An 11,700-nucleotide genomic window follows, 5' to 3' on the forward strand; every position below is an offset into this window, starting at 1 on the left:
GGGTACATTTCTCACAAAGAACAAACCGGCATTGGCATATTATTGTTAGATAAAATCTGTACTTTATTCAGTCTCCTTAGTTTTTACTGTTTTTTTGTTTTTGTTTTTGTTTTTGTTTCTTTTCTGTAGGATCCCATCCAGGATTCACATCACATTTTAACCCCTTTTGTCTGTGACACTCTCAGACTTCCCTTATTTTTCAGGCATTTCTATTAAACTTCAATTATCTTGATATGTCTTATGAATATCAATTAGCCATTCATATTTTAGAATGTAAATGTAATGCTGTATGACAAGTAGCTCTCTCTTTTTGTTGTTTTTGCTTGTTTTCTATAGGTTAATATCTAGGCTTGTCTTCCTTCTCCTTTACATGAGAAGTTTCACTAATGGTTATTATGCTTATGAGAAGAATTTGTTGTCTGGAAGGTATCAGTAGAGTTCTAAATGAAGATAGCATAGTCATAGATCTGGACTTTACTATGGACTTTTAAATGTCGAATGGTTGGATTTTTCTTCCATATAAGACCATAGCTGCCTTAACTCTCCATTGACATTTTTTTCACTAACTTTTAAAAGGAAGGCATTGAGTTTTTGTCTTTTAGCCTAGGGTTAAGTGAGACACTACCTGACCGTAGTCTGCATGAAAGATGGATGCAGCATCAAAAAATTGGTCCTGGGGCTCCTAGACAGATGTTTAATTAACTGTTCCCTCTCTGGTACGTCTGCTTCCAGCCATCACTACCAACCTGGAAAGTAGACACTTCCTGACAATTACTGTTCTGCATATTCTGGAAGATTTCACCTCATATTCATTCTGGTTCTCTCTTTGAGGAATTCGTTGAAATATATATATATGATTTCTATTGGGCCCAATTCAGTCTCTCTGATATTTGGCTTTATTCTTTTTTAAAAATGTCTTCCTGGAAAGTTAATGGGACTTGGGAATGAGGAAGACAAAGTCGGTTCCTCAAGTCTCGAAACTTTAACACAAACGTTCTTGTAATACTTTTTAATCTTTGACAATCTAAAAAGAGATATGGTATATGCTGCATACATTTCTTTGATTATTATTGAATTAGATCTTTTTTATTAATCTTCATCTGATTTCTGATTTTTCAGTAGTTATCTCTTAATGTGTGCTGCTGTAATGACAATTTTGTGAGATTTTCTTTTTTGATTTCTACTATTTTTATCTAATTTATACTTGCATTATTTAGCAAATAAACTTTCATGACTTACAAATATTTATCAAAATATTTATATAAGTTTGTGATTTTATATATAAACAATAAGAATTATTTATTTGTCAGAATAAAATTACCTTCTTTTCCTAATTTTATGCTGATATTTTGGGCTTTGCCCATATTTATATTACTGTTTCTGGTTCTTTTACTTTTTTAATTTTTTTAAACTTTTTAAAAATTTGTATTTGTTACAACCTTTTAAAGTAGAACATGACTTGAGCACTACATTTCCACTTACAGAACTTGTGAAGTTACTTCTCCAACAGCTTTACAACACACCTAAGTAGACTAAGAATGTTGCTACTCTAAACAACGCTCTTCTTTGGAAAACAAGCCCTATCCAAGGTTACTCCCATCCAGATGGTCCAATTTAACTACTAGTTTTCTAGAGGCCTTTCACTACTAGTTACTAGTTTCTACATGCAGCTGCTAACTACAGGGGACAGAAGATTTAAAAAGTAGATTCTAGACAGTGAGAGTCGTTTTAACCAACAATTCTCTTTAAAACATCAAGGTATAGCTCGGAACACTTCAGTGACAGACAAATTTGGTCTTACTAAGGAATCCACTTGGTAGCTGAACGCTTTAGACCACAGTTAATGTTAGGCTACGTATACCTCACAACAAAGGTCACCTTGTCTGGTTACAATGAGCTGGCGTGGAACTAGGGAAGAAAAATTAGCTGGGCTTTAGTTCCTACACGTCACAGTATCACACTCAAACAGAAAGAAATCCTATCTTCCCCTTAAGTAGTTATTGTCATGCCATACAAATTCTTAAGATGTTAACAAAAATAAAGAAAAACATCCTTGAAAATATATTATCAGAGGGAATGAAGATAAAGTATCGAATTTGTGTACAAGTCATCCTCCATGTGTGACGTGTCCTCATCACCTTCCAAGGGCACATCTCCTCACTCACCACGGCACTGCTGTCGTCAACAGTGGGGTCGTCTTCATCAATACCGAGACCAACCTTGATCATCCTGTAGATCCTGTTAGCACGTATCTGTGGATCTTTTAAACTGAAACCGGAGGACAGGAGCGCTGTCTGGTAGAGCAGGACGACCAGGTCTTTCACAGACTTGTCGTTCTTGTCAGCCTCAGCCTTCTGCGGTAGGGTCTGGATAATGGAGTGGTGGGGGTTAATCTCCAGGTGCTTCTTCACGGCCATGTAGCCCATGGTGGAGTTATCTCTCAAGGCCTGGGCCTTTATGATCCTCTCCATGTTTGCCATCCAGCCATACGTGCTTGTCACAATGCAGCATGGGAAGTCACCAATTGGTTTGACACAATCACCTTTTCTACTTTTTCTCCAAGATACCCTTCATGATCTTGCACAGCTTTTTGAATTTTTTTCTCTTCCTTTTCTTTTTCTCTTCTTCATCTTCTGGAAGTTCCAAGCACTTTTTGGTTACAGACACCAACGTCTTCCCCTCAAACTCCTTCAGCTGCTGGACACAGTACTCATCAATGGGGTTGATCGTATAGATCACTTCCAGGCCATGCTTCCAAAGATGCTCCACCAAGGCCGAGTGCACTACCTGGTTCTTGCCTGTGATGTAATAGATATGTTTCTGGTTTCCCCTTCATTCTGGTGCAGTAGTCCTTGAGAGAGACTGTCTCATCACCAGAGGCAGACGTGTAATAACGCAACAGCTCATACAGCTTCTTACGATTCTGAGAGTCCTTGTGTATTCCCAGCTTGATGTTTTTCGAGAACTGCTCATGAAACATTTTGCAGTTCTCTTTGTCTTTGGCCAGTTCAGTGAAGAGGTCTAAGCACTTTTTGACCAACTTCTTTCTGATAACCTTTAAAATTTTGCCTTGCTGCAGCATCTCATGGGAAATATTTAGAGGAAGATCCTCAGAGTCCACCACACTTCTGATGAAATTCAGATACTCGGGGATGAGCTCCTCACGGCTATCCATGATGAAAACTCTGCAAACATACAACGTAATGTTGTTCTTTTTCTTTCTGTTCTTGAAAAGGTCAGAGGGAGCGTGTTTTGACACAAAGAGAAGAGCTCAGAATTCCAACTGTCCTTCCACTGAAAAATGCTTCACTGCCAAGTGATCTTCCCAGTCATTGGTCAAACTCTTGTAAAATTCTCCATATTCTTCATCGGTAATATTGTTGGGGTTTCTGGTCCAAATAGGCCTTTGTCTTGTTCAGTTCTTCCTGATCAATGTACTTCTCCTTTATCTTCTTTTTCTTCTTCTTGTCACCATCCTTTTTCTCATCCTCTTCCTCATCAGGACCAAAATCTTCTATCTCAGGTTTGTCATCAGACTCCTTCTCTTCCTTTTCTTTGTTGTCTTCTTTCTCTTACTGTTCTTCAGCCTCATCGTCGCTCACCTCTTTATCATGTTCTTTCTCCGCAGAGTGATGGGGTAGCCAATGAACTGGGAGTGCTTCTTCACAATCTCCTTTATTCTCCTCTCCTCCAGGTACTTGACCTGGTCTTCTTCCAGATACAGGATAACCTTCATTCCCCCACCCATAGGTTTGCCTGTGTCAGTGTGGACTGTGAACGAGCCTCCTGTGGATGACTTCAAGGCATAAGACTCGTCATTGTTATGCTTGGTGATCACTGTCACCTTCTTCGCGACCAAGTAGGCAGAATAGAACCCAACACTGAACTGACAATCAGAAATATCTGCACCAGCCTGCAGAGCTTCCATGAACGCTTTGGTTCCTGACTTGGCAATGGTGTGGTTATTGATCAGGTCGGCCTTGGTCATGCCGATCCTGGTATCCACAATGATGAGGGTCTGGTCCTGCTTGTTCAGGATGAGGTTAATGCGCCGCTCTTTCCCCGAGTTGAGCTTGCTGGGGTCGGGCAGGCTCTCGTATCGGATTTTGTCCCGTGTCCGACGAGTTGGAGATCAGCTCCTTGAGGAAGATCTCCTTGTTCGAGTAGAAGGTGTTGATGATTAGCAACATCAACTGCATGATCTCCACCTGGAAAGCAAACATCTCCACCTCCTCCTCCTCCATCGGCTAGTCTTGGGTCTGGGTTTCCTCAGGCATCTTGGCTAAAGAACTACACGGGCTCCAAGACGATGCAGCACCAGGATGCAGGAGCAGCTCTATTTCTGTTTTTTTGTTTTGTTTTGTTTTGTTTTGTTTAGAAGAAAGTAGCTTCTTAAACCAAAACCATGATTTGTAAAATGAAGAACTAGTGCCCCCAAATAAAATTGTGTTTGGAAGGATCAAAGCACATAGCAAAGTATTAGTACAAAATAGCCTATTTATATTGTTAATAGCATATTAGTAGTAGTAAGTTTATTTTCTTGTGTATTCTCAGTTCTTTAGTTTTAAAGTTTCTTGAATAAGTATTTGGTCAATTTGACTTTATCTCTGGCAATGTATGCCTAAGAATTTGGTGTGGGTAGGGACAAAGATCTTACACAAGAATGTTGGTCATAGCATTATTTCTAATGTGAGCTATTGGAAGGAATATAATTACCAATAGTAAGGCATCAGTTAAAAACATCCATATATAGAATATATTCAGTAATATAAATAAAATGTTAGAATATTTACTTACATAGGAAAACATTAATAATACATTATTTTAAGAAAAAAATCATGATATAAATCTGTGAGAAACAGTTTATTCCATTTTTTAAATTATTGTGCATTTGTGTTGGAACAACAACAAAAAGACTGTGCACCAAATTGCAACAAGTATTGTCATTTTGTTGGACTATTCAATGTGATTTTTGTTTTCCATTTATACATTTTACTCAGTTTAAGGGTATATGTATTATAGATGTTATAAGATATATATAAATGCTATGAACATAGAAAATAATGTTAAATTAACTGGGCCAGAATTTGAAAACTGAGGGTCGTATGGAAATATCAACAAGCATATGTGTCTAATCAGAAAATCTTATGAGTAGAAATGGCTGAGATGTGACTAGTGGGAAAAAGAACACCTGGAAGGACAATTACTGCAAGGAGAAAAAACGGGACACCTGGGTGTATCAGTCAGTTGGGCATCTGCCTTCAGCTTGGGTCATGATCTTAGGGTCCTGGGATAGAGTCCCACATTGGGCTCCCTGCTCAGCGGGGAGCCTGCTTCTTTCTCCCCCTCCGCCTGCTGCTCCACCTGATTGTGTGCTCACTCTCTCCCTCTAACAAATAAATAAATAAAATCTTTAAAAAAAGAGAGACAGAGAGAGAGAAAAAAAGAGGTGAGTATGTAGATTATATGAAATGTATGGTAAGTTGTGTGCCCATCATTGGTAGTCTAAGATATGACAAGGAGGAAATGGGCAGGGGGGCTGAATGGACAAGAAGAGAGGGTTAGTGGCAGGCTTAAGAGGAGAAGAAGGGGAGAAAATACCATTGAAAACAGAACAAAGGTCTCTGAATAATCATCAAAATTGAGTTGAGTAGATGTAGAAAAAAATCCTACATTTTAAAATTATTTATTTCAATAACCTGTCTTAAAAATATATATATTTTATTTATTTATTTGACAGAAAGGGAATGAGAGCGCTAGCACGGACAGGGGGAGGGGCAAAGAGAGGGAGAGCAGACTCCCTGCTGAGCAAGGAGCCTGATGTGGGACTCGGGGCTCACAACCTAAGCTGAAGGCAGATGCATAATGATGAAGCCACACAGGAGCCCCTTCAATAATCTTTCAAATATGCTTTTATTTGATGATAGTAGAAAATAAAATTCCTATGTATGTTGATAAATAATAATAATGCATTTTGAGGTAATGTCTTGTAAATGGCTTACTATATTTTCATTTGAAAATTTACCCATCCACCTGAAAGTTAAATTATATGTATTAATACTTAGCTTGCCTTAAAATAAATACACTAAAAAATTAAATATCTTTATGCAGAGTATGCTTAGAATATTCAGTAATATTTCAATGATCTTTTTTTTTAAGATTTTATTTATTTGACAGAGAGAGAGAGTGATCACAAGTAGGCAGAGAGGCAGGCAAGAGAGAGGAGGGGTGGAGCAGGCTCCCTGCTGAGCAGAGAGCCCAATGCGGGACTCGATCCCAGGACCCTGAGATCATGACCTGAACCACTGAACCACCCAGGTGCCCCTCAATGATCTTTAAAATAGATAATACACATCACTTATATAAATCACATTTGTATGATTTTTCAAGAAATCCATTCATTTCATAGACCTCACCCAAAATTATGAGACTTTTAGTAGCCCTGATTAATTTGAGAAAGAGCAGAGATAAATAAACTAAAATACAAAAGTGGTAACATATTAAAATAGACCCCAGATAAATGCAAAATATATTTTCTTAGAATATAAATGAAGAATGAGGAAGTCTTTCCATAAAATGATTTTTTCTTGTTGAATTTATTAATTCATAAATAAATATAATCATGAATGGGAAATGTTTTAAGAAGCTATTTCAAACTCTGGTGTTTCATTTATATAAATTACAAAGTAATTCACCTCCTTTCCCTAAAGTACATCGCCACCATAAGCTTTGGATAATACTGATGTGTTCAAAACCATTCCAAAAGACATAATTTATGAGTATAGAAGTGAGATTATTTCATTAAAACATTAAAAAAAATGAGTTCTCACTTTTAAAAAATTAATAAGAAAATCAAAGAAATAGAACTTTCTCAAAGTTCTCTTTTAATGAGTCTTGGCATTGAAAAATACTAGACTTTCCACATTTGATATATCTTCCATATAATTTTAAATATATTTATAAAATTTCTAAAAATTGACTCATGTAATTAACCAGCTTGAGCACTCTTCCCATACCTATGATACCTCGTCATAACTTCAAGACAAAAACTAAACACCTCCATGTAACCCTCAATGCCCTTCACAATCTGCTTCTTTTCTCCACTGCCAGGCTCATTCCCTTGACATTGTGCCCATTGACTGACTTATTGGCCATAGCTGGTCTCTGAACATATGCTACTTTCACACCTCTATTTCTGACTCTGTCATTCTGTTTGCTGAGATTATAACTTACAGACAACGTAAGTAGCATATGTTCTTGAAGCCTTCTCTGTTCACTCAACTACATAGTGATCTTGTCTCTTCCATTGCACAAACTATAGGCTTCTCTTTTCTCAGCCAAAACAGTCATATGTATTAAAGTACATATATATATATATATATATTTGTGTTTCACCATGTTTGCATCCCTCAAAACCTAGAAATGCCTCCTGCATTGCAATATGTCCTCAGGAAATGATGATAAGTGAATTAAATCATAAAGAAGAAAACACTAGACTTATCCAGGAGACCAAAGATCTAATTCTGTTTTTTGTTTTTTATTGTTGTTGTTATTGTTGTTTTATTAAAAATTGTGTTTCCATTTTGACATAACTAAGGCAGTGATGAAGATCAGACAAATCTCAGCAAAAAAGTACATGTTGAAGTTGAAATTGGCTCCATCACTTATGGATATATTATGCTGGCTATCTTATTCAGTGTTGCCTATATCCAATTCTGGAAAACTAGGAAGAGGTAAGAATATTCAGAGGTTAACCGTGCAGATTAGCAGGAAGTTGATATGGAGGAAGTCCTTAGAAAATACTTAAAACACAATGTTAGTTCTCATGTTTCATCCTTACATTAAAAAAAAAAAGTTACTAATTTCTTTGTGACCCAGTTCACTCATTTCAATGGAATATTTTGAAACGTTCTAAGTTTTTATTTGTCAGCAATATTCTAATTCAGTAATGATTTCCCATCATTCGGTAGTCTTCGTCTGTATACACGACACTCCTCCCCTAGTCTGGAATTGCACTATGTAATATCCAGACACATAAATTCATATTTCATGCATGCCATAGCTTTGCAACTGTTGATTTGCTTACAGCATGTAATTTCTCTTTTCCTCCACTTTTGTTTTTAATTTTGGAGTTTTTTTGTAGGTAAATTTGGAGAAAAGTTTCTTCCCTGCCTAACTTACAAAGTTGCTATGGGATCCAGTGAGAACACTTATGGGAACCTTAACATACAGGGGGGGGGGAGTAAATAATTATGAAGTGTTTTTATATCTCACATTTATGTTTTGCACATTGTTTTTATTATCTAGATACTCACAAAAGCCCTGATAAGTGCCTATTTTTATGGTAATCCCTTCATAGTTGAGGAACCTGAGATTCATAGTCCAAGTGGCTTGTCAAAGATATAGTCAGTGGGAGCAGAATTCTGATTCAAACACAGATTTTTCACTCCTGATCCAATTCTCTTTCTCCTACACCAAAACATTTTAAAAAATTATTCTTGGTATGAAAATGATTATAAGGATGTGTAAAATAAAGCAAAGTAGCTGTATACAGTGGTTCCATTTATAAATAAAATAGATACAATTGAAATGCCAAGAGGAATTTATCAATTCTGATATCAGCACGTAAATTATTAGAAATAAAATGGTATATAGGTGCATTTACACACCAGTAGCTATGCATAACTACATAATCATTGCTAGTTAAATTTATTTTGCACAGATACCTGCTGAGCCAACAGAGCTTAACAACCACATGAAAACAAATTTATCCCTACAAAAATTTTCTTCACCAGACTGTAAGTGTACTTTCAGTAATCATATTATGGACATATCACATATCATAATCATATTAATTTATTGTCAACCTGAAAAAGTTTGGAAGTGAAAGAGGGTTCCATGTATGATTACTTCAAAATATAAACTCATTCTGTGCCTAACCAACCACTCTATTTTTTATTATAACTTTCAATAAAAGGTTATAAGACTAGGGTAAAAAAGTATTGAAATATTGAGATTAACTGAAAAAATGAAATATTAGAATCTGAGTGTAGGCCTTGGACCTAATGGTACTATTAAAGAATCTTTGACACACATGGTTAGAATAAAAGAAAAATCTTTTGTTTTTCCATCATGAATTCAGCCATTCACATTCTCACTTAATTAAAAATGATATTTTGACATCAAGAACCTTTTTTCAAAGAGTTCAAACTTTCACTTAGAAAATGAGTAAGTTCTGGGACCTAATGCACAGCATTGTGAATAAAGTTAATAATACCATATTACCTACTTGAAAGTTGCTAAGAAAGTAGATCTTGAATGTTTTCACCTTAAAAAAGAGACCGATGGAAGTGTTAGCTAATTATATCACAATGTATGAATTTATCAAATCAATACCTGGTATACCTTACTCATATACAATGTCCCATTTATATCTCAATCAAGCTGAAAGAAAGAAAAGAACTTTTTTTTTTTTCAACTTCTTCATCAGCAACTCTTTCTTTAATTTAGATTTCTTTGTGGCAAAATTCCTCAACATGAATCACTGGTCATCACTATCTCTTAATCTCTCTTTTCCATTATTTCTTAAACTAATCCTAGTAGGTCATTTTTTCCTCATTAGTCCATTGAAAATACTCTTGTCAAAGTCAGTACTGACCTTGACATTACCAAATCCAAGACTTAATTCTCAATTTTTGTCTCATATGACATATAGGCAGCATCTGGTGAAGTTGTCTCTCTGTTTTTAAAATTGTGTTCTTGCTTCTAGGTCACTATACTCTCTTGGTTTGCCTTCGATAACACTGCCCATCCTTCCCAAATTGATTGGCTGAGTCACATTTGCAAGTCCCAACATTGACATTAGAGAATACTACTGGCTGTTTTCAAGGCTCCTAGCCTTCCAATTTACTTAATAAAACTTAACACTGAGACATTATTATCAACCAGAACTCATAGTGTACATCAGGTCTTGTACTTTCTATGGGTTTGGCCAAATGTGCAATGACCTGACCCATCATTATGATATCATATGCAGCATTTTCATTATCCTAAAAATCCCCTGTGTTTTGCCTATCCACCTATCTTCTTAACTTCTGACAAGCACTGATCTTTTCACTATCTCCATTGTTGTGCCTGTGACAATAATAATTTTACAGTGGTAAAATCTGGTGGATGTTACCTTAACCAAATGTTCAAGATTAATGCCACAAATAAGAAATCATGCTGACCTCATGCACTGAGAAGAACATATCACCCCTAATGTTATCCTCCCTAAATGTGTAACCATAATCTAATCTTTACCAAAAAATCAGACAAATCTGAATTGAGTGACATTCTACATATTCGTGTCTACTCCTCAAAAGTATCAAAGTCATGAGAGATAAGAAAAATTCTAAAAAGTCATCACAGATCAGAAGAAATAAGGAAATATCTATAAATAAAAAAATATAAGTGGAAAGCTTGTCAAATTATTCCAGGTGCACCCAAGTTTGAGAACCAATAATTCAATCCAAACTCTTATTTTACAAATAAGATAAACATCAAATAAGTGACTTGTGCTGTTTAAACAGCTTGCATGTACCAAAACCAATATTTGAATTTAGATTTCTTGATTCTTTCAAGTAATTTATTTTTGTACTTTGCCAATTATTGTAGAATTTATTTGAAAAAAAGTACATTGTTCGTACATATGGTTGAATGGTAGTTTTGTTTAGAATGCCTCCTACTCTCTGCCTTCCAAAACAAATTAGAAGGTGGACTTGAATATCTTTTTAGATTTTAAGATCATACACTTTATGTGCTATGGTAAGAGCTACTGTGAATTGTGTAGGATTGATGAGTCAAAGACCTGTACCCCTGAAACAAATAATACATTATGTGTTAATTAAAAAAGGAATTAGACTTTAGACTTTGCTATAATAATAAAGCAATATTTTTAAAACAATATTGTGTGTGTGTGTAACTTTAAAATCACTTCCTCATTATTTAGTGTTCACTTAGGAGTGAACTGAATTAGTACCTTTTAATTACACTACAGATAATTTAATCACAAAATACTGAACATTTGAAAATGTAACACTTTAGAACACATTAATAAATCCCTCACATATTTTTAAATATATTTTACACCTAAGTGGCTGGATGAGTTAGTTATGTGTAATGCTTCAATCTTCTCTTATATTTATTATCAATTTCAGTCAACATACTTAAACGCACTTCCATTTTTTTTTTTTTTTAAGCTGGGGAATACTAAGAACTGAATCCTTCTATTAAGCCTTGAAATTAGTGAATTAACCACCTTAAAATTTCGAACACTTCTAAGGAATTTCAGGGATAAAAATCCCACTAGTAGAAGAATAGTATTCCACTCTATTTTTTCATTCATTCATTCAATAAATATTTTAGTGAGTATTTACCATGTGCCAGATGTAGTTTTCTAAGGTTATCTGTTATTGCACAACAGACACTATAGATATAATACATGCTGCTTTGGAATATGTCAAAAATATTTGTCTATGATACCATAAAATAGCTTTCAATATCATTTGTGTTATTGTTATTTTTATGGAAATAGTAGCTTCTTTTTTCCACAGGAAATAACATTATGTGAACTTTTAACCTTCTCTGTTGTAAAAATTTGAAGACAAACAATAACACGTAAATAACGGGAGCCAAAGATGTCATCATTATTGATTTTGA

General features: G+C 35.2%; 1 pseudogene; it reads right to left on the reverse strand.

Moving 5' to 3' along the window:
* Positions 1-2,067: 2,067 nt before the first annotated feature.
* On the reverse strand, positions 2,068-4,277 carry LOC101691003 (annotated as a pseudogene).
* Between the last annotated feature and the right edge of the window lie 7,423 nt (positions 4,278-11,700).

This window comes from Mustela putorius, unplaced genomic scaffold (genome assembly GCF_011764305.1).
Source record: "Mustela putorius furo isolate JIRA1106 unplaced genomic scaffold, ASM1176430v1.1 tig00000551_pilon_pilon_pilon, whole genome shotgun sequence".
NCBI lineage: Eukaryota > Metazoa > Chordata > Mammalia > Carnivora > Mustelidae > Mustela > Mustela putorius.